Below are 24,647 nucleotides of genomic sequence, written 5' to 3'. Positions count from 1 at the left end.
TTTGGCGTGATTAAAATTTATCGAGTGCATGATCAAACTAACATCTATGTAGAGGTAACATGAATGTGATTGTACGAGGGTCATCCGGAAAGTAGTACCCGTTCGTGCCGCATGAAGTGCTGACGACGCGAGTAGCCGCTGGACGAGGTCAGATAGCTTCAGTGGCTTGTCTGCCTTCTCTGAGCCAAGTTGCGTGACGCTAGCATTGCCTGTGTTGTTTCTGTGATTGTTTACAATGTTTAAAAAAATTGAGAACGCCGCCAGTTGTGAAGTGAGGGCAGTGATTAAATTCCTCAATGCAAGAAACGTTCGCCCATGTGATATTCATCGCCAATTAAAGGAGGTGTATGGAGACAATGTAATGGACGAGTCGTCTGTTCGGCGGTGGTGTCGCAACTTCAACATGGGGAGGGGGAACACACACGACGATGAGCGTTCGGAGAGACCGTCTGTCATTACAGACCAACTGGTGAGCTCAGTTGACGAATTCGTGAGGAACGATCGGCGCGTCACAATTGATGACATCTGTGAGCATTTTCCCAATGTTTCTCGAACAATTGTTCATGAAATTGTTAAACACCATCTGCATTATGCAAAAATTTGTGCAAGATGGGTCCCTCGCGTATCTCAATGAGCTGGCGGCGAAGGACTATGCAGCAGGAATACAGAAACTTGTCACACGTTATGACAAATGCCTTAATTTGCTTGGAGATTATGTTGAGAAGTAGTTTAAAGTATCCTCTTTCAAATAAAATTTTTTATGTTTGTTAATATTTACTTTTGTGTCTTTATTTCACGAACGGGTACTACTTTCCGGATGACCCTCGTACATGAATGGCTAGTAACCTAACAACCCCCGCCACACGCCCTTGCGGCGGTTTGCGGGACATTGTGTAAATGTAGATACTGGATACTACCTTACACTTCTTCCTAACACTGCCCATCTGGACTCTCCGTTCCTCCCTCGCCCCTGAACAGTCTGAGACATGTACAGGTTATGGTTTACCCTCATGTCCCTTGAATCTATTCCTATTTTCTGAAATATATGCATTAGTTTTTCCCGACGGCGGAGACTACCTTTCCTTGGGAATATATCACACAAAATCCAAAGATTACTCCCCCGGGAAAAAATCAAAGCCGCCTTCTACAACAGACAGACACTAAAAGACATCCTGGGATCCAACAAAGACAAAATAGACAAAATGGAACAAAGCGGAGTTTACGAGCTCCGCTGCGATGACTGTAACGCAATATATATTGGACAGACTGGGAGAACATTCAACATCAGAACCAAAGAACACTTAGCTTGCTTCACAAACAACAAACACACATCCCAATTCGCAAATCATCTACTAACACACAAACACCACAGTAAATTTATCCCCAACATCTTACACACAGAGAAAAAAGGTCCAAGGTTAGATGCACTGGAAGAGTTGGAAATAATCACCCGCAAGAATTCCAAAGAAACCCACCTGGTCAATGAGATTTTGTACCCTTCCCGTTCCCCTCTCTTATGCCTCCCATTACCAAACCATTCCCCCTTAACCTCGCAAAGCCTTCAAAACCCTGCTGAGTGGCCTAAGACCTCTCCCACTCATACCCATTACCCTGACTCCTCCCCCCCTTCCCTCCTCCGTTCTCCCCAATCCACCCCTCCCCCCTGACCCGCCCTCTACTATGTATGCCTTCACCTGAAGATGCCACGCAGTGGTGAAACCATGGTCGTCTGAATAAAGTGTAAATGTGGAATTGCTGTGTTTTCTTTCTTTCTATACGATGGAAAAATTCCACAGAGTAACGGCTAAAACAGTCTCTTATATTAAGTTCCACAGGGATTTCTACCCCCACGATTTTATTTGATTTCATCTCCCTTAATGCGATTTATGTCTCATCGTGGAGTATGCTTGGACCTAAGCTATCTTCATCAACGTCACATTCTCTTTCTATGCCTAACCTTGTTGGCCTAAGTTCATTACCATACAATTCTTCTATATATTCCTACTATTTTTCTTGGATCTATTCTTTTTTAACTATTATCTTACCAGACTTATCTTATAATTGTTAGCACAGATCCTCCCTCCTTACTTCCGGCTAGTGATTTAACCTTACTGTGTAGGGCACCAATTTCACCCTTCTTCTGCAAACTTTCCATATCCTCGTGCAGCGTCTTCCGCCTTGCTTCTTTTGCTTTATTCGTTGCCCGTCTCAATTTATTATTTCACTCTTGGTAATTTCTTCTGCCTAGCTCTGTGTTTACATTCTCCCATTTTGTTCTCTCATATATCTTTCTAGTCATATCATCCGTGATCCAGGGTTTCCTTGTTCTGTTCCTATTAACAGTTCCAATAGTTTCTTTTCCGGCTTTCGATATCCCTTTATTGATGCACACGTATTTCCATACTCTTTTTCCTCATCCACATTCATGATTATCTCTACAGCCTGTTGATGCTCCTTCGTTGCCAATACAGTTAATTACTTTAAATTCCATTTCCTAATCCTCCGCCCCTGCCTTATATTTTTGAATCGGACGCTACACTTTATGAGCACTAAATTGTGATCAAAGTCCGCATCCGCTCCCGGGAAACTGTGCGAATTGATCTCGTTGTTTCGAAATCTGTGCATAACCATAATATAATCCAACTGAAACCTTTCTGAGTCACCTGGCATTTTTCAAGTATACCTCCGCCTTTTGTGGTGTCTAAACCAGGATTTGGTGATGAAACTCCTGCGGAATTCAATTACTTTCTCCCTGCGGTCATTCCTCGTCTCTCCCCACCTAATTACCATCCCTTCCATCGCCTACCGTGGTATTGCAATCCCCCATCCCTATCAAATATTTCCCTGCTGGAACACGTGCGATTATGTCCTCTTAATGATCGTGTACCCTATCGGTTTTTTCCTCCTTATGATTGTTTGGTGGCATGTATACCTTAATTATGACCAATTCGTCGATTCTGTTTTTATCTTTGCTAGCAATATCCTATCTGCTATTTACTCTATGTTAACTACGCTTCTTCATACTTATTTATTCCAATTCCAATATATTATGCCAATTCCTCGCTGGCTTTCATCCCCTCCGCTCTGCATTACCCTATAACTATCGCTCCAGTAATCCCCACTATCCCTCCATCTCACCTCGCATAGACCTAAAAGGTCTATATTTCCTCTTTCCATCTCTCGCTTCATTTTATTTAATTCTCCTGTCCTCTACATTTTCCAACACTCGAAGTCCCTATTCTTACGAATCCGGCTATGATCTTTTGCATTTTCTGTTCTACTGCTGTCGGTTTTTCCTCGCAAGAGACTCGGCCCAATTTGCCATGTGTCGTGCTCTGTATCGGAATAGCCAAGGTTTTTGCGGTTATCGCACGCCTTGCAAAACAAAAGCGAAGAGTTGTATATATTCAAGCAAAAACCATTTTAACTTACCAAATGCAAATACATACATGTGTAGTAGCAACTAACATTCATATGCACATGCACCGCAATACTTGTGCATTGGCATAAATTTGTGAGTTTTGGACGCGGTTTTATTCTCTTTTACAAGTGGTGACATAACACCCCTCGCCGCAAGCTCTTCCGGCGGCTTGCGGGGTCCTATGTAGACGTAGCAACGGGGAATGCAATGGTGCATGTACAGGGTCCACACAATAAGTACCGTGACTCATTCGCTGTAGCGTCGACGGAGCGGTGGATGGGGGTCCGACTGGTCAGCTCGGTAGAGGGATCCCCCACCACTCAGGCGCACTTTAGTTCTGTCGCCTCCGGGCATGCGTTGAGACAGGAGGTGGATTTTTGTGACGTGTGATTGTTTGTGGAGTCGTCGCGCCAGCTTGGAGCGCACCGACCAGCAACGATACGCTGTGAAGCTTCGCGTTGAACTCGAAAAACCCGCGTCAGAGACCCTTGAACTCATTTAACAGGCTTATGGTGATGATGCCTTAAGCCGCACAAGAGTGTTTGAGTGGCACAAAATGTCCAAGGAAGGCCGGAAGCTCGTCGAAGACGAGCACCGCGTCGGACACCCGACGACCGCTCGAACCGATGCTCAGGTGGCCAAAGTGAAAAACGTTTTGGACTCTGACAGGTGTTTAACCATCGTTCTTATCAGTGGGGAGTCCGGCTTTTCAGTCGGAACCGTACACACCATTGTAACAGAGGATCTTGCGATGAGGAAAGTGTGCGCGAAGCTGGTGCCGAAAGTCTCGAGCGAGGAACAAAAACTGTCGCGGGTGGAAATGTTGTAAGAAATTTTGGACTGCGTCCAGGAAGATGAAGATTTTCTCGACAACATTATTACCTCAAAGGATAGCTCAAAAGGAGCTTAAAGGATACCGGTTCGACTCCACCGAGGCGGTTCAAGCGGCGACGACAAAGGCCCTCAACAGTATTCCGGAAATCCACTTCCAGCGGGCTTTTGACGAGTGGCAGACGTGCCGAACTACGTGTATCGATGCAGGAGGAATGTATTTTGAAGATTATTAAGTAATTGTAATGATAACTGCAATAAATTTTGATTTTTGGAACCAGTCCCGATACTTATTGCACGGACCCTGTATTTATGCCCCAACATTGCGACTTACCTCGCTTAAATAGGCATCAGGAGGTTTATACACAATATGCCGCCACACGACCTTTTGATGGCTTACGGGGTATTGTGTAGATATAGATGCAGAGGACATCAATTTTAATTTTTCAATCGTGGATAAGTGTAGAATTTTCCGTCAGTTACTCCTCGCACTCTGATGAAGGTGGCTTGATATTGGGTTTGGTCCTCACATGTACTTATGTGTGCACATTATATTTGGGTTCTTCCTCTATTAACATCCTTGCTGTGTTTTTCAGGATCTTTAAAAGATACGAGAAGGCTAGGGATTATAAATTATCGTAGTTGTTGTTTTCATGATAAATGCTCCGTGCAAAGTTCAAGATGGGCGTTTTTGAATGAATACTAAATAAATAAACTAAATGAATTAACTAAAATACAAGTCGAATGAATAAACGATATAAATAATAAAATACCATTAAAGAAGGTAGGGATTTAATTAATTGGTAAGTGTTGTCCATAAATAAATATTTTTACATTGAAAACCTATGGTCCTAGTATCAAAGCGATTTGCTGTTTTTTTGCATTCTTAGAATTAGGCTTTACGTGAATTATTGAATACATTATATTTCTCAACGGTAATGTGGCAGTCAGGCGAGTAGAGCAGAACTACAATCTAGAGGACCCGGGTTCGATTCCAGAGGATGACTCTGGGTGCCCCGGCTGTGTGATTTTTTGGGTATCAGATCTTCCTGAGAAACAAAAGGTGGCAATGAATTTCACATTCCGTCAGGCTTAGTCATGGGAGAACCCTACCCTCACATATAAAACCGACGTTTGATTTGATACCTGTTATCTTTTTGTTATTTTTCTAGCCATTTAAATTAAAATGCAAAATGAAATTAATGATTTTGTTTGCCTATTTATCTTCAGTGTTATAATTTAGTTGAAAGTACTCATTAAAATACATATATGAGTCCAACTAGTGATATAAAATAATTTCATGCAAAAATTTCGTATAGTTTATTATTAAAAAGGGATTTGCAATGGAGCAATATTCTCAGTATCCCGGTGCAATTAGCAACAAAAAAGCAATAAATCAGTCTTAATCAATTCATCGCTATCAAAGTATATTAATAACTTAATGCATCATTTGACTAAAAGCAATCGAATTTTGGCCCACACATAAATCACAATCTTTTAGTCATTATACGAGTTTGTGGTAGGGTGTTAGGTTATACGTTTAATGAAGGTAGGTAATTATGAATTTTATTTTAAGTGTTCATAAAACACCAAATCAATAGGTCTACGTAATATCATTTATGGGATGTCCCCTGGCTTTGCTCTGGTCTTGAAATATATGGTGGAAAATGGATCATTACCTATTAAAACAGCAGTATATTTTTACTATTTTATCCTACTGATCTTATCTGGTAAAATTTGTGTGAGACTGTGTTAAATCCCTTAGCTTCATATTGCATTGTATTCTAAAATCCTTGTATCGCCTTTCTTGACGTGTTTTAAGGGGCGCCTATCTTATATTTCAAACAATTCCTTATTATTAATCTACCTCTCAACATTTTTACCAAAAATCAAGCACCTTCTTTGAACATACAATTATATTTTAATTGGTAATTTCTTCAACAGCCACAGCGTGCGCTCCAAAAGTGGTTTAATTGGAGGTAACACCTATTCTTGGTCTCCATTACCTTCACCTGCAGTCCGTCTCATTCACTTGATTTCTTTGAGACGAATGAATATTCTTTTTTGCATTATGCACAGTATATAGGATGTAAAATAATTAATCAGTTCTCGGATCTCAATCAGCCCTCGGTTAATTCATTTGATCAGGCGTACTCTTCTCCATTATCATTTCCCGTTCATTTTACCCTACAAGTTCATCGCCATCCATTTTTTGAAACATATACGTTACATCCGGTCATCGGTCACCAATACGAGTGGTAGAACCTGTTAGCGTTCTGCCACAAGATTGGCATACTAATGCATATCTATCTTTTTCCCTGAAAGCCGTCACGAATGCGTGTAGCAGGGGATCGCCAGAAAACAGAGTAGTTGGTGCTCTCTACATGGTACCCTGCAATCCACCACCAGGATATGTGACAGGTGGTGATTACGCACCAGGCATACAACATTTAAAATTAATTTTAACTTAATTTAACCTCAATATATGTGTATATAAACTCATAGACTTCGCTTATATATACAAACCGCTTTCAAAAAGAGTTAACATTAAATTCTGACGAAACTGGACTTCATTTGTCCCATGCTCTGGAAGAGTATTTGTTGTCCCATTATTTGGAACTGGCATGTGATCACATCGGTTACCAGATTGTTTTATTTCTCAGAAGTAATATCTATAACGTAGAAACACTGAAAGACGAAATCGTTAACAATTTTGACTTTCTTTCCTGCGTCGCTAAGGTCTTTCACATTTTCTCCACTTGCAGAAGATTAATGCCATCATTACCCTTGTATTTCTAATACGTCCAACCAACGAGAATGAATTTGGATCTTTCTCTAAATATTCGCATATTTTTTTTTATTTTCTGCATCTAGATAAAATTCCGCAAGCCACCCCAAGGGTGTGTCGCGGGGGGGGTGTTAGTCACCAATCATGCAGATTTTCAATCTATCTATGCAGGTTTGGGCCTAATTTTTTGTTTTTCTCCAACTTCCAGTGAATTTTCTTTCAAATTTTTGTCGCTGCTAATTATTAGGTTAAGGTTCAATAGCATTATATCCTAAGATCTTCATGTAGCCCGGTGGTCTTGAATGTTTGGAGTTCAGTCTTTCTATGAATGTATAAAGAATCCTTAACATGAGAGATTCCTAGAAAACAGGGCCGGTTCCCGCAACGTCGCTGTATCTACGAGGATGTTAAAAAATTAATTGTTTTTATCGTGGCTTTAACGAGGAATTTATTGTTAATCCTAGCGGAGAGAACATTTACTTTTCTTTATGAACAAAAAGGGAAATAAGTATTCCCTATATTCAGGCGACCTGCAGAAGAAGTCAACCCCAAAAAAAATGGTTGTCTGTCAATATTATTGCAGAATTTGTTTTTTTTATTTAACTCCATTATGAAGTATTTTCACTTTCTAAAGCTTCAAAGAGACGCCATTTTTTTGTGTTCAAACATTATTCAGTTCCAACGCCAAATTTTACACCTCCCGTACCGTTAGGCTAACCTCGCTAGAATAGCCCGCAATGAACTACACTTGTCATCCCTACGTATATGACATTCCTCTCCACTCATCTTCTCAGTATACAGATGAGAGGCTAGGGTGATTCCGGCTGATAAGGTTTTAAGCACTCATAAATAATGAGATACATTTTATTCATGAAGTAATTTCATCGATTTAGTATTTCTCCTTCCGATAAAATTTTACACCGCGAAGTAATGGCCGCAACTGTGGACTACGTTCAATTTTCAATGCAACCCAGTCCTTGTTGTCCCGGTTATAGTATTCTGAACTTGAAACGTGGCACGGAGGTAGCCAAAAGGTTTACGGGCCCCAGTTCTGGAGAGATGCCAAGTGAATGCCGCCATTGTGCACGCCGCCCGCCAGCACATTCCAACTCCTTTCCTGTGCTTCCCAGCGGATGGACAGCGTCTCGGCCGCCCGGCCATCAAACCCGCGGTGCCGCAAACAAATGTGATTCATGCCCCTATTCTGCTCGGTCTTCCGAACCACACCCCTCTCTCCCCGCTCCGCTCCGATCCCCGTCGCCTCCCTACCAACGGTCGTCGTCCAACAGGGGGGGATTGGGGGCGGGGGAAGAGCTTACGAAAGAGGAACACGGGGTGGTCGACGGGGGGTGGGCACGGGAACCCTCTCCCTCGCCATCAGCGACCCCTACCCCTCCAACCAACCCCCCACCCCCTACAAACCATCCTTCCCCCAACCTACTCCCGCTAACCTACCCCCCCCCCATGCGGGAGGACTCACTCGCTCATGGACTACCCCACGGGAATTCAGACGCCCATTCGGACGGAGCGAGTCGATTTGAATGACGTCTATGCGAAGCGGCGTTCCGGGCCGAACGGGAGGGTGTGGGTTGAGGGGGAGTGATGGGGGATGATGGGGGGTGGTGTGTCTGTGTGTGTGCCGGAAGGGGGAGGGAGGCAGTTTGGGTTGGGAGAGGTGTGGATGAAGAGGTATACGGAACGTGAAAGGAAGAGGTATACACATGCTGGATGCACGTCTGATTGTTTGCATTGTTTGGAGAGTATTGGGATGGAGGGGAGGAAGAGAGGGGGTCGGGAGAGGATGAGAGTGGGGTATGGGAGAGAGAGAGAGAGGACGGAGAAACACGGGGATGACGCCTCCTTTGTCCTCGCAGGCTCCCGGCCTCCAACACCCCCTCTCCTTCCCCACGTCTCACTCCAACGATTCACTCTACCCCTCCCTTACCCGGCAACCTGCGCGCAGAAATCTTGCAAAATTCGAATAATTCTCCTTGTTTGGGCATGGGGAGCGTTCTCGTGGAACGTTGCGGGCCGCACCTGTTAAAGACACGACCAATGGATACGGCGATCCTCAATTTCCAAAGCAGAATGCCCACTCCCCGTTCACGGTCCGCCAAATTCTCCCCAATTTCCTAGATTTAAATATGCGCCCCATTCGGGTGGGGTACTTTTTATTTCGAACTCACGTGCGTAAGGAGAAGGTGAGGTGTAAGTAAATAGACGTGTCATTTCACATGTGTTAGGTTATATTTTAAAAAATGTGTTAAATGAGTATTCGATACCCGTTCGTTGCGATAAATTTTGCACGTGATACACGGTACGTTTGAGTGCTGATTAAGATGCTGAATTGAGACTTGGAATTGAGTTTCCTTGTGACCCCGGGGGAATTATTTAGGCCGCACGTCGTATCGACAGTGCAAGTCACCCAGGTAACATAGGAAAAATACCTCAGCAGGGAAATATATAGATACTCGTAGTTTATTTCTTTACACTATTCGCCATCACCACAAGGATAATTACCGTTAACGATGCTCAATTGACTTAACTGTAATTTAAAACCCACGCAATAAACAGAGGGCAATATATAACAGAAATGTGAGGGCAATTTGCTATGTTTGACAAAGTTTTTGCTATAAGATAGTAATGCAGTGTTCTAAGAGAAACTAGGGCGGAAAGCATCCGGTCAAGGGAGAACCCTTTGAGAAAGTTACTGGGTATTCGAGTTTTCTTGTAACAAAGAGGATTCCAAGTTTCACTCGATATCATGATACCGGATAGAATAAAAGAAACAAGTTTGAATCCTGATAAAATCTAAATACCCGTTATCCATTCGCAGAATCCGCGAGCACAACAAAACGAAAATTAGGGAAGCACCCCTATGATCCTAACTGAAAACACTTTCATATTATTTCCGCTCCTTTTACGAACACTCACTTCATATGTTCCTCCAGTTGATTATTTTAATTTTTGGCCTCCCATTCCACGCGCCCAACCGACAGGTTCACGTTAAATGACGCAGTTAAAATTTCTATATCACACCGTTCTCCCAGGAACGTAATTTCTTCTCGATTGCGTCATTCCCCCGACTGTTTTTGAGTCACTAGACTGTGAATCACGCTTCATTTGGCCGTCGAATGACAGCCGTGACTGAGAAGGTCATCGAAATTTGTTATTTATCCGCCTCATTTCAACTGCACTGCTGTTTTTCTCGGTTATTCAACACCCAGACACTGCATACGCACGAGTAGCTCAGCTCATCTTCCCATTCGAGCGAGTATTATGTTTTACAAACTGAGCTCTCTTCGAAACAGTTGAACCAATCACCAGAATTTGCATAAACTCTCAGTAAAGAGTGGAAGGAGTCAAAATGTTTGTTACCAGGATGAGCCATGAATGAAGGAGCCTTATACCCTCAGGGAGCCTGCAGTTTCAGGATATTTTGTGCGCTCACTTTCATGCGTTTCTTACCGCAAAATAACGTAGGAAAATTCATAGTCATAGTACATCACTCTTTTGAAGAATAATAGCCATTTTTGTAAATGTGTGCATGATCTAACATACGAAGTGTTGATGTTGATAAAATGCTGATGGAAATTACGTATTTTAACCGTTAAATTATATTCAATAAAATTCGATAAACATCTCCGTACCCAATCATATTTATGTATCCTTTTCCTAAATGCATGTTTCTAAGTTAAAAAATCACAAAAACAACTTTCGATGGATAAGAATCGTGAACAATTTGCATTTAATGCGCTTATTTTTCAAGTAATGTACTTTAAATGATTTTTAAAATAAAAAATTATGACTATAAGTAACAATGAAGTCGTTGCTAAAGCTAGTTATTCTCAATGCCCGATACTCCATTCTTTTAGCCCAACAGAATTATACCTAACGATTTTGATTTGAATAATAGGCTTAATGATTAATACCTCTTCGTAAGGCCTTCACAGATAATTTCATCGATAATTTATTAATGATTTATTGATTAATATATTGATTAATTTAATATTATTGGATCTTGAATAAAAACAGAAGGTAATATGTTTATAACATCATTTAGCAGCTTTTCATCTTGTTAATTTACTTTAAATTGTTAATCACTTTAAATTTTACATATTTAAATGCAAATTTTGCTCTTCAATGTATTTCTTTGCAAAGGTTATCAATGTTTGGAGAGTGAGCTTTTATTTTGATCTCATGGCTGGACTTTATAATTCCTTCGTTCGGTTTGATTCTAATTCCGCCTTTAGTTGGATTCATGTTTGAATAAATCTGTTTTCCTAAAATAGTAGAGCCAAAGATGGACATTTTACCAAAAGCATATTATTTCCAATTACTACCGGAATAAGGTAATGAATTCCAGGATTCAGTAACAAACCAGTCCTGCTTTTATATCGTAAGATTCCGCATTTCTGTCGCTAAATGTATAAGTTCGATCAAATTTGTTTTGAATTCAAAATTCCAGATGTTCTTGCTCGGAAAATAATCAGTTCAACGTCTAAGTCTGCGACCCAAAATTTTAAAGACTCATAAATTTAGTAGACCATTTCCGGCATTAAGAGGCTTAAATACCACAGGCAACTCTTTCCTTTCTTAAATGATAAAATTTCATAGAAATATATTTTTTAATTGTAATTTCTAATTTTTAAGGTCCGTAACGTGAAGCTCATAACTTACACGCACCATCTACCTGAATGTCTTTGGAAAAGGTACAAATAATCCTTCTTCGATGCCTCCCGCAAATCAAAGTAGATTTTCTTCAAACATTCTACACTCTTACACAATAAAATGTGCAGTTTCTTTTTCCTTGCAAATGTATATTAAGGTTATTTATTTGCAAGTTGATTCAAGATGTAAATGAGGGACGACTACTTGGCAGATTAAACAAGAACTTTTATTTTTCACGACCAAGGTTTCGTCACAAGGTAACATTAGCAGGTGACATGTGTAATATATGAGATGCTGATGTTGCCTTGCGACGAAACCATGGCCGGGAAAAATAAAAATTCTAGTGGAAACAGCAAAGTAACTCTTACCTCATTAACCCCTAATATGAAAGGTTTCCACAGAGTAACGTCTGAGACAGCGTCCTATTTCTAGTTGATGTCTACTATAACATGAAATTTCGGTAGCCAATGAAGATTTGTGTCTATGAAATGTCCTAAAAGCGCCCAGTGTCATGCCACCCGAAGGTGGCATGACACTGGGCGCTTTTAGGACATTTCATACCTTTGGAAAAACACCACCCTTCGTTGTAGATGATGTCTTAATACTGGCAATTGACATCTCCCAGAAATGTACGTCAATATCAGTGGTTTAAGCTACAGGAATAACTTGGTTGTATATCTGAATTAATGGATTGATTATTCTGTGACTTCAGAGGGGAAACTTTGGGCAAAAAGTGCCTCTTCATGGATTAAATCAGCATTTTGGAGAGTCGTAGCTGATTTCAGGAGTAAAATTTCTTAAGTCTAACAACACATTTCTCCCAACCTGTAAAGCGTGTATTCATTCCGTCACTGAAAAACTGTTCCGACTTTTCTCGAATCCAGGAGTTGACAACTGATCAACCGAGGTGTAATTATTACCCTTGAGGTGTCTCTTCAGTTGAGAAAAAAAATAAAAATCGCAAGGCGTAAGATAGGGGAAATAAGGAGGGTGTGAAACCGGTTCAAATTTCAGGTTTCGCAGAGCCTCTCCAGTTGCGCGAGAGGTGTGTGGACGAGCGTTGTCATGCTGCAAGATTATTGGCGCCAGGCTGTCTTTAACTCGTCAAAATCGATGTCGGAGGTGCTTTAGAGTCTGTATATACTGAGAAGAATTTACCGTAGCCCCTCTTTCCAAGAAATCGGTCACATAAACTCGGTAAGCATCCCAAAACACAGTCAAAAGAAGTTTTTTTTCCGGATGGTTGTCTTTTGAACTATTTCGCCCGAGGAGACCACCGAGGATGTCGATTTACAGTAGACCTATCAACAGCATCGCGACCATAAACAGCCTTCAAACGACGATGAATCAACGACAATAAATCATGTAGGAGTAACTTTCTCAGCAATTAAAAAATCGATAACATCACGCTATTTAACTTGCGTTGTCATAGCAGACGTACTTCTCGAAATACACTGGGTGAATGAAACGACCTCAAACCTGCGCATACATGTTGAGGGGGAATGTTACTTTCACATGCCACCAGGAGTGCTTCTGAAAATCATTTTTTTTGGTCTACAAGCATGTACAGGTATGCAATATTTTTCAGCTTACCCTCGTAGATGGATTAAACGGAATGAATGATTTTTGCATGAATGTATATACCACTGCGGGTATAGAGGTGCATGGATTTGTTGATTTTGCATGTGGTTTTTTCCCTTTTACGGGTGGTGACCTTAACACCCCCCGCCTCACGCCCTTGCGGTGGCTTGCGGGGTATTATGTAGATGTAGATGAGCGAAAAGGAAGGAGCACAATGCCTGAATAGAAAATATTATGAGCGAGTACAGGAAGCCGGAAAAAAGAGAAAAAACATGGGTACATATAATAAACGGGATATCGGAAGCTGCAAGCAAAATTATGGGAACAATATGCAGGAAAACAAGAAGAAAACCATGGATTGTAGATGGTTGTAAGATATCCGAGTGATACATGGAAGAATGGAAACACAGAATTATGTAGAAGTTAGCACGAACAGATAAAAATAAACCGAGTTCAGAAAACATTATAGCTAAAAAAGCATGGCGGAAAACGTGCGAGGATATGAAAGCTTACTAGGAAGGGTGACATATGGCACTGTAGACAGGTGCAATCAGTATCAGAAATAAAACTAAAGAAATACGGGGACCTTATTAGAAACACGTCGGCAAAATTTGGAACCGGGAAATATTCAAAAGGGAGAGGAAGAATACGAAGATAATTTATTGACCAATCCAAGTGGCCGAATCAATGGGTATAGAGAACAGAAACCACATCAAAGTTTACGCCAGTCTATCTTAACCTTTCCTACTTAGGTTCCCTGTCATCAATTCCCTCCGAAAAAGAAATACTTAGTTATTCCACATATATTTTATTAAACACGACCTAGGTTTCGACTTATAAAGTTATCATCGGGAAACAGTATATCTTTTTCGAAATGAATCGCTTCTACAAAGTGACGCCTGAAACCATTCTATTCATCAATTATTCCTCCATTATTTTATAGCTTCTTTACCGAACGCATTTCTTCTTTTATCCCTACTACTGTGACCAACTTGGTAGTAGTTATGTTTAGGGGAGGCGACCGACAGCTGAGGTCATACGCGCCATTAGGGATGGGCAGGAGAGGATGAAGGGTGGAGAGAAACCCGGCGTCTGCATTAGCCTACTCTTTACGAAAGGCGCCAAGGGGTCCGCAGCTTAACGTCCCATCCGACGGACGGCGTACTCACTCAAAGTGCCCTCCACATAGCACCTCAATTAGGGATCAAGATACCATTGAAAAATATTCAACACCGCCGGGATTTGAAGGGTGGGTGGGAAGCCAGCACGATAGCCACTGCAACATCTCGATCCCCAACAACTTGGTGTACGACACTTCCAGCATAACTAACTGTTCCAAATACTCTAGTTTTTGCCCTCTTCTTTTGACGTCTAACTTCACCTTCAATTAATTATTACTGATTTGTATTCCCCTGGTTAATATATATTCTGTAATAACACAATGCATAATGATTAATGTATTTCCCTCTCCTAAAAATTCCCTGACATTACACTACGACACGGCAAGAGTTAGTAGTTTTTAGCGTGGTCGACGGACAGCTAAGGTCATTTGCGCCATTAAGGATGGATGGGGAAGGAAGGGTGGACAGAAACCCAGCGTCGGCAAGTAGCCTACTCTTAACGAAAGGCGGCGCTGAAGGGTTCGTAGATTAACGTACCATCCGACGGACGGCATACCCACTCAAAGTGCTCTCCATTAAGCACCTCAAGTAGGAATCGGGATACCACTGAAAAATATTTGCCATTGAGAGGATTGATGTCTTGATGATCGGATTGATTGATAGCATTTATATCTCCAGGATTCAAAACCGGGCCAATTAGGTGGGAAGCCAGCACGTTAGCCACCGCACCATCCCGATCCCCCAACACTTTAATAAACCCTATTTCAATTCCTAATACTTCTTTCGTTCCGCCCGATAAGCCTATCTTTTTCCTTGCTCTTCCTCCTCTGCCTAAACAGTCAACCCTCTATAGTCCTCTTATCGTCTTCGACATGAAATCGCCCGTCAATATGCTTTGCATCAATCTTGACTTTCTCCTTTGGATCTCTCCCATGATTTCCCCAACCCCAACTCTGTTATTTGTTTTTCTTTCTTTCCATTCCGCCTTTTTCATCCTTCCCCCACCAATATTTAAGAAAACCTTCACCCTATGCTTATTATTTTGCTTCAACAGTTATGTTCCCACACAGTATAATACCACGCTTCATATCAAATCTTTCACTAGACTTTTCATAACATTCTAAACTCAGTGTCCCTATCATCAAATCTCTCCTTCATGTGAAAGCTCCTTTGCCTAGCGCTATTTCTCTTCTAATATCCGTACTACTTTGAACATCTTGTACCAAAGCACTGCCAAGATAGGCAAAATGCTCCAACCACTCTATTTTACCATGATATGTTAATGCAATTGGGGATGGCGTAGTTTTGTGGAACTCCATCATGATGCGGAGGAAAGAAAAACATTGCTATTCCACACAAATATAAATATAAATATACGAGATATGTAACGAGTAACATATTGTTTTTCTTTCCTATGCACCCTATTTTAACGTTTAATCTAGCCTTCCCAAAACGAATGTCTAGCTTAATTGAAAACTTCATTACTATTATTTAGCCTACATTAATTATAATCCCATACCTATTACACTGATTCTCTTATCTAAAATGCTTGACTTCAAATGTAAATTCGTAAACTGATTCGCTAATTAAAGCTCTGTCAACATCATACCAATCTGAGTTTATGAATTTTCCGCCGACTTTCCTTCCTATCTCCACTTCTTCCCATACATCTTTCACCACTTTGCTCACTTTTGCATTGAAAAGCACGGTTTGATAATGGACATCCCTACGTCACCTATTTTCCTAACCCAGCCCATCCCGACTCTGCATCCACCACACGCACCTGAGCGCCTTGACACAGGTGCAGGTTACGGATAAGCCGTCCATCCTTCCAAACTATTCCTATCTTCTGTAATTCATTCTTTAATTCTAACCAATTCACTCTATCACAAGTCTTCTCGAAATCTACGTCGCAAACAAATACAACCCGATTGAATTCCATCTTCCCGTCTATTAGTGAACTCATTACTACCGTAGTATCATGCGCTCCTCTCCCTCTCTGGTCCCAAACTGATTCCCCCCTAAGTAATCATATGTTCTCTTCTAATTCGCCATATAACTGTTGGTCTTAAGTACCACTTTACCTGTACATGTAATCAACTTTTTCTTCTATAATTCTTACATACTTCTCCTTACGTCTTTCTCTATTTTTGATTCGGAAATAACACTGATTTGATGAAGAGGTCCAACCAAATTTCTTCCCCATAAAAGCTATGAATCAGCCCATTTAAGTTCCTCCTCCCACAGCTTCCTAAACCTTTCAGAATGTTTTTGGAAGACTAATATATCTCCTTACTTAATTACGATTCCGTCAACACTTTCCTTATTGCAGTCAAGTATGCCTGGTTCTAAACTATCCCCATCCACCAAACATTCTCTTTGTGTGTCTAAAATTGCTGGACTAATATCTTTATGTATATTAGATCCTCTATGAATTCTTTCTATCTTCATAGAATCTTTTCCGGTTTAACAAAGAATTTTTCTGCCGTACCTTTAATAGTATGTCCAGATTTTCCCTTCTAATTTCGTGTTAGGCCTTTCACCTTCCCGTAAAATTTCCCCCTTCCTTTGTAAATACCTTATATCCGCTCGGTATATCCTTCGCCATGATTATTTTGCCGTATTAGTTTAACGCTTCGGCTAATTACTCAACTGTTTATAGTTTCTTCTTCCTAAACGCATTGAGTCTGATATTGCCTTCTCTCCTCTATCTTAATAGTCATCTCGTCCGTAATTCATGGTTTCCTAACCGATTCATGTTACTGTAGTTTCGTATGATGCTTTCGTCATCCCTTTTTCCGATATGCTCTCAGTTTTCTTCAATTTTTCTCGACTCCATTCCCCTCACACATAATTTTCTGTACGGCTGGCTGACACTCTTTTTTTCGTGCCATTTCAAGGTTCTTATTGTAATTTCCTCGACCATCTTCCTTTGTTTTGCTTCTATTCCTCCTGAATCTGACTTTACACTACATTGGCGTAAATTATTATCTGTTCCCGAGAAACTGTGCTCTTCCTAAATCTGTATATAAACATAATATATCTATCTGTTATATCTCTGAATACCTACGGATTTTCTGTGCCTATCTACGTTTGCTGTGGCGTCAAATCCAGATGGTCGTTACAGTTAACGCTAAAGCATCTCAAAAAACTGGAAAAAGTAATTTAACCAAGGATGTCGGGGATTGATTATAAATGCCAGCACATCCTGCGAAGTAATTCATTCATTTATATTTAAACCAGAAACCACTAAAAACACCACAGTATGTCATGGCGTTCGATTTTCATTTCGCCTCAGGTATTTTAGGAATCCTGGACATTATTACGAATACTAAATGAAAACCAGTGACAGTTCATTTAAATGTAACCCATTAACAAAGCATATCTAGAATATTAAGAAATATTCAATTAAGTCAATTACAAAAAAAATGACAAATTATTCTCAGTAACTTGGAAACCCGTCGGTAAACGAAGTATTGGGCAGCCAAGACTAATGAGAGGACCACGAACAGATCACTCTTCACTCATTGAGGGGGAATCGAACCAATGACCTCATGCTACCCGGCGTGCCTGCACCGCGACCACCAGTGCATTCCCGGTTGAGGAAAGATCCAGTGGTATTGGTCCAATAATCGTAATATGTGCGGAGAGGCGACGGGTCGTCACCTCCCCCCCCCCACCCACGCTCCCCCGCGCTTCTCCCCGAGCCTCGCCGTCGCTCAAGTGTGTCACAAGCACTTTCACGAGAGTTCCTGTCCCCCGCCTCGATTGGAAATGCCAGCCAAAGCGCCAACGACCCTGGGTTGAATGGGGGTGAGGAGCGATGGTGGATCGTGTGGGGGAAGCGGGGGGTCGGGGGGAGTAGTGCCGGGGTGGGTGGCGTAATGGCTGCGATGCGGTAGGGTGTTAGCTTCCGCGTGTGTAGCGAGGACCCTGGAGGAAGGGGCATGCGGGGATGAGACGGATGTGGAACCAATGAATACTTTCATTGCAGCGGCGCAGAGTACGCTTGCGTTGCCGAGGGTATGCTGGCTGGCTGGCTCCGCTGGCTGCTGGGGCGAAATAGGTCAATTTGGACGGCCACCATTAGGGCATTGATTTATCATCTTTCAAGAATTTAGTGACCCGGAATGAATGAATAGCAAGTTCCAGTTTTGGAAATATCAATTAAATACGGGTAACAATTACTCACGAAAACCATTTTTTCTCTATCTCCCGATCCGCGCTTTAATATACGCTCATGGAGATTTCCAACTAAATGGCTACCGGCGCCCCGCTAACGTGAGAGCAGTTTGACGAGTAAATTTGATGTTTCCTTTTGATCCTCATCGATCATGAAACATTGATGGGCATATTCATTATACCTATTGCTTCTTTGGTGAACATTCTGCCGTAATTCTTGGGAACAAAAGAATAACTCACGCTCGCTCACAACTAAATATTTTGATACGAAAATTTATAGCGTACAGAATCAATTAACACGTTTATGGTGAAGTGTCAAGCAAAATATTTATTGCTGTTATTTACACTTCAGTTTAGTATCTTCCAGTCATTCCGTGGTCTTTTATGCGCGGCCACTTAGTTAAGAAAAGAGTTATCTTTTATAAGTCTAAGTTCACCAAAGTCAAAATCCGTAGAGTAAGGTGCTTGACTATATTATTAAAATATGTAGTTGATGACAGAGAACAAGGTTGTAGTCCACACTGATGAAAGGACATAGGAAAGGAGGCTTTGGCGTTCCAATGTATGCAAATATATTTCTTTATATAGTGAAAACATATGTTTACATAGATGAACTCTTAAGTATTCCTTCATAAATTCTTGGATTAAAATATATCTAAATGGAAAATCCTTACAAATTTTAGACTCTCGACTAGATCGCTTTTTCCATCAATTGCAAATATGACCATCTCATTCAAATATGCTCATTCATTCATTCCAGATATACTACCTAATGGAAGGAAGTTTTTTGACCATCAGGAACGACTCTTTACTTCGACGAATCACAAGAACTTCCTCTCTTTGCCCTACACACTGTCTTTTCCAATTCTTCGTAATTTCTGTCTACATTTTTGCAGTCTAGAGAGACTACTCTCTATCTTCTAATACCAAATCACCCAAACTTTGGCCTTCATCGCGGTTTTCAGCACACCACTACTTCAATATTTTCTCTATTTACTTTCTCTGCTTTATTTATGTTTCACACAGCAGCTTTCTCTCTCCACTCATCCTATTTTAATCTTCTTCTCCAGCATTTGTCTTCCTCTCCGTTAACCTTTTTTTCTCCATTGTTTGACACACAATCACCTGAATGGCCTCCAATCAGCGCTCATTACCTTGTCTAAAACACTGGCTTCATATCCCTAAAACTCTTGACTCCATATTCGTCATTACTAATCTTTGCTTCATCTCTACGCGAATATTTTGTGTACCTGTCATCAATTCTCTTCTTCAATTATATTCTTCTTTCACTAGCGCAATTTCCTCCTAATTTCCTCATTACGCTGCCCGTTTTCCACTAAAATATTGCTAAAATAACATGATCAGCTTTTACTGCTCTGATTTATTTCCTTCTGATTTATTGTTTGACTAAGCTTTCCTGCCTCACGCGATTTCATTATTTGTTTTTCCTTGTAGTTAAACTTTATCCAATACCCATGCCTCTCGCATTTTTCCTGTAAAACGTTGAAAAATTAGTTCAAACCTGGCTGGCTGTCTAAATCATATTTGCTTTACTAGCTGCAAACCTAACAGACTTAATCATTTCGTTGTCCTCCTTTAATCCCAGCGTAAGTTTCTCCCACGCTACTCTTAACAATTCCTCAGCATAAATGCTGAAAAGTACCAAACATAACGAGCAACTCGGTCTTAAATCCATGCCTATCACTGCGCATCCTGTTTTTCCCCCTGCTTCCCCTACCTGAGCCGTTTGATTTATACATAAGTTACGAATAATAATCCTTTCTTTCTAATATAATCTTACATTCCGTGATTAACCATCAATTCTGTCCACTCTGCTCGGTAAAACGCGTACGCGAAGTCGATAAAGCACGCAAAGACGTCCTGTTATATTCTATGTCACTTGCTAATAATACTGTAATCGCTGCAATGTCGTCACACGTTCCTCTACAATTTTCTAAACCCAAACTGATCTTCGCCCAATTAATTGCTTTCACTATTTTGTAGCATCCTGTAAGCTATTCTTGGCGCTAGCTTTGCTGCATGTGAAATTGAACGTATCATTCTATAGCCCTCACATTACATTTTTTCAGTGTGAAAATCAAAACTGGTCTACAGAAATCTTTTCGTTTTCCATAAAAATTGGGTATCTACATTTATACACTACCCTGCAATCCGTCTCAAGACCTTTTGGCAGAGGGTGTTAAGTCATCAGACATACTAGAACTATTCCGATACTTCCGCAAACACAAGGTACCTCATAATCCACTGAAAGGACAAGTGGAAGGGGGACGACCGAATAGCATTCATGCAGCATCCATTATACACATTATTATTATTATTATTATTATTATTATTATTATTATTATTATTATTATTATTATTATTATTATTATTATTATTATTATTATTATTATTATTATTATTATTATTATTATTATTATTATTATTATTATTATTATTATTATTATTATTATTATTATTATTATTATTATTATTATTATTATTATTATTATTATTATTATTATTATTATTATTATTATTATTATTATTATTATTATTATTATTATTATTATTATTATTATTATTATTATTATTATTATTATTATTATTATTATTATACTGGTAGTAACTACTCCAATGAAAAAAGTAAGCCTATAAAAAAGAGCGAGGTCAAAAAGGGTAGTTTTTCATATCTCCTTTCCCTCATTCAATCCAACATGCCTATTTATTCCTTTTTCTTCCTCGCTTGACTAAACTTTTTCCTCCTTTCTCTCTTCAATATCCCATTGCCAATCAAAATGCTCTGCTTCCATTTCTCCTTACTAATTTGGATTTTGCCCGACGATTCGCTCTCCTCCACCCATGCCTAGCAGTTCCTTGTTTATTTTCTTTTCGGTCCACTTCAACTTTTTCCTCCTTCGCCACACACACTTTTTAAAAGCCACCAATCTACGTTCATCATTCTGCTTCATCGACCATGTTTCCACTATTTGCAAAACACGCTCCATATCAAAGTTTTAATGGGTCCATTCTTGCACAATAAAATTTAAAGGGTTGATGCAATGACGAGAAAAGTATGAATATAAAGAAATCCGCAAACAATCCTGATTTTCATGCAACAATTTATTGATTTTAGTGTCACTGAACCTAATTATTGATTTACAATTAGTAAAAAGAGCATTTTAGGACAACAAATTTTTAATTTGGCTTAATTTGTTTAATTTATTATGCTCCATAAACATAAGAGGAAGAAATTCCTAATGAATTCATTTTAAACGGCTTGAAGGGATTAAAAATATTGAGAGGTTAACGAAGGATATCCTCACTGGCACAGCATGCTTTATTTAGAGAATTACTGCATAATTTTGGCACCATCCTTATTTAAGACAAATCCGTGGCGTCTCCGCTGGAATCCCTAACTTTAGTTAAAGTCTTCTCCAGGCCCCATTGACAAATCCTATTTACGTCTTTGGATTTCAAAATTAAGATTATGAATCAAATTTAAAAAAAACTAATGCATTAATTTTAGATGCATATTTAATGAATCTGTTTCCCAAAACTCTTGCCATAAACTAAATCCACTCAAGAGAGCAAATATTACCCATACATTAAGGGATGAATAACTTTCCAATCTAAAAAAAACGTGCAATGGTAGTTTTTCTATTATTATTATTTTATTATTTATAATTCTGGATTGTTTACGAAAAATAAGTCGTGAATAATAGGGGGGACACGCGTAGAGTTCATATTTACCCATGAGTAAAATATTTCCCTTCACAATAATTCTACGTACACAATTATATTACACACAAATAAATAAACGTAATTTCCGTGCGCAGCGTTTTTTAGATCAAAATAAAATACACCAATATCAATTTGAAATAAAACCAAATGAAACCTGACGAAATCCCGTGACAAAGGAACTGGAAATCGATAAATATAAATACGAGTAATGATCTAAGATATTTTGGGAAAAAATAAAATGAAATTATTCGAAGGAGACATAAAATGGGAAAGCAAGGGAACTATTCGCACCATACGTATTTGTGCCGGAATACTTTCGAAAGGTTTCATATTCAAATATGAAGATAGTCATGTTTAAACAGTGGCTATGTATAGTAGTACAGATGACGCGCCTTTAACGAAACATGAAGATAAGGAAGTTGAGGAGGTCTACGAAAGTACAGGGTTTGTCAAAAAAATAAGTAGAATAATTTTGGCCACCAAGTCATATGGCTGGAGTGGAGTGATTTGTAGTGGGAAGGCTAATGGAAGACCTTGGGAAAACAACGCGACCTATATTAGTTAACTGTGGGCATTTTCAGTACGCGGATTGCTGCTAGACTGGACCGCTGTTCAACGGTCACGTATTCACGTTGCCACTTTACATGGAGCAACATAATTCGACAAAATTGTGCAGTAAGCTTGGAAAATTGGGTTCGGACACCATGGCCATATTTGCTGGGATGTTTATGGAGGTGGTGGTTTCCTGCTTGCACATGATGTTCTGGGAGGGTAACGAGGAGGTTGACGATGAGGAATACCCTGGACATCCGTCAACCACACAATGTGATGAAAATGTGCAAAAGTGAGACATGTTCAATTCTAATTGATCCCCCAGTGTCAGGATGTTAGCAGAATAGTGCAATATTTAGAAAAACACAGTGCATTGGATTATTTTAGAAGATTTAGCCAGTAGAAAGGTGCGCCAAGAAGGTCCCCAAGGTGCTGTCAGAAGACTGCCTCTGTGACAATCTTGCCTTACAGGGTTCGTCCGGAAAATAAGTGTACTGACTCCTGGGCTGGGCGCGCCGCTCCAGGCGCGCCCAGCACCGCTCTGACGGGCTGCGATTGGAGGGGGGTATGTTTGCAAGCGACGCTGAAAAAGGCAGTCGGCTCTGAGCTGTGGTGTAGTGAGGAGCTCTGTTAACGCGAACCTCCACGCTCGACCCACGTCATGGAACGCGATGCCGAAATTTTTGGAGCAGCGTTATTCCATCAAATTTGCGGTAAAGCTTGGGAAATCGTCTACCGAAACTGTCGGTATGATTAACCACGCTTACGGGGAGTCAGCCATGTCCAGAAACATGATCTTTCGGTGGCACAAGATGTTCGTGGAGGGCAGAGAAGAGGTCGACGACGAGTCTTCGAGAGGTTCCCGATGATGCCTTCGCGGGAGCGTTCCAGGAATGGGAACGCCGCTGGAACAAGTGTATCGACTCACAAGGGTCCTATTTTGAGGAATATTAGCTTAAGATATGTAAAAGTGTTATAAATTTTTTTTCCTGAGCTCAGTACACTTATTTTCCGGACGAACCCTATAGACCTCTTGGACCACGGTGAAGTAGACCCGATTTTTTAGGAATAGGATATTACTGGTGACTAGATAGGATCTTTGAGTAAAACTTAAGTTTAAGCCCTTTGAGTACCATTTTAGACCACTGGATTGTGTCAAAGAGGCCATGACGAGGTGCCTGAACGAGGGTCCGGTTGATGCCTTACAGGAAGCATACCACAACTGGCGGAGGCACTGGCATTGGTGTGCCGATACATTAGAGTGCTTTTATAAAGAATATTAGCAGTCTGTACTTTGATCTGCAATAGTTTTTATCCCAGATTTATTCTAATTACTTTTGGGAAGGACCTTGTATCACAGAAACAATAATAAAATATAATACGAGAATAAAACTGAATGCTCCCTAGAGACTGGGACTCAATTGTCAGAGAAATCCAAGAAGGGAAAACTATGGTAAAATCTTCTTTAAGAAAATGGAACAAGTGAAGAGAAAATCTGATGTAATTATGTACGCGGCATGATTCATTATTTAGTAATAACCTTTTTTGGAAGATCACCACGAAGAATAAATATTCATAAGCATTTGGCGAGGAAGAAGATTTCAAGTCAATTATGTAATTAAAGTTTAGGCAAATTGAATATTTATATGATAAGACAAAATTTACAAAATTTACCATAGCATAGATACCGATAGTCTTCATGCATTTGATGAGTAAATGCATATTAAAGTCAATATGCTACAGGAAAATCATAAGG

This window comes from Hetaerina americana, unplaced genomic scaffold (assembly GCF_022747635.1).
Source record: "Hetaerina americana unplaced genomic scaffold, ioHetAmer1.1.p SCAF_12, whole genome shotgun sequence".
Taxonomy (NCBI): Eukaryota; Metazoa; Arthropoda; class Insecta; order Odonata; family Calopterygidae; genus Hetaerina; species Hetaerina americana.
The sequence above is the reverse complement of the archived record's forward strand: the minus strand, read 5'-3'. Positions refer to the sequence as shown.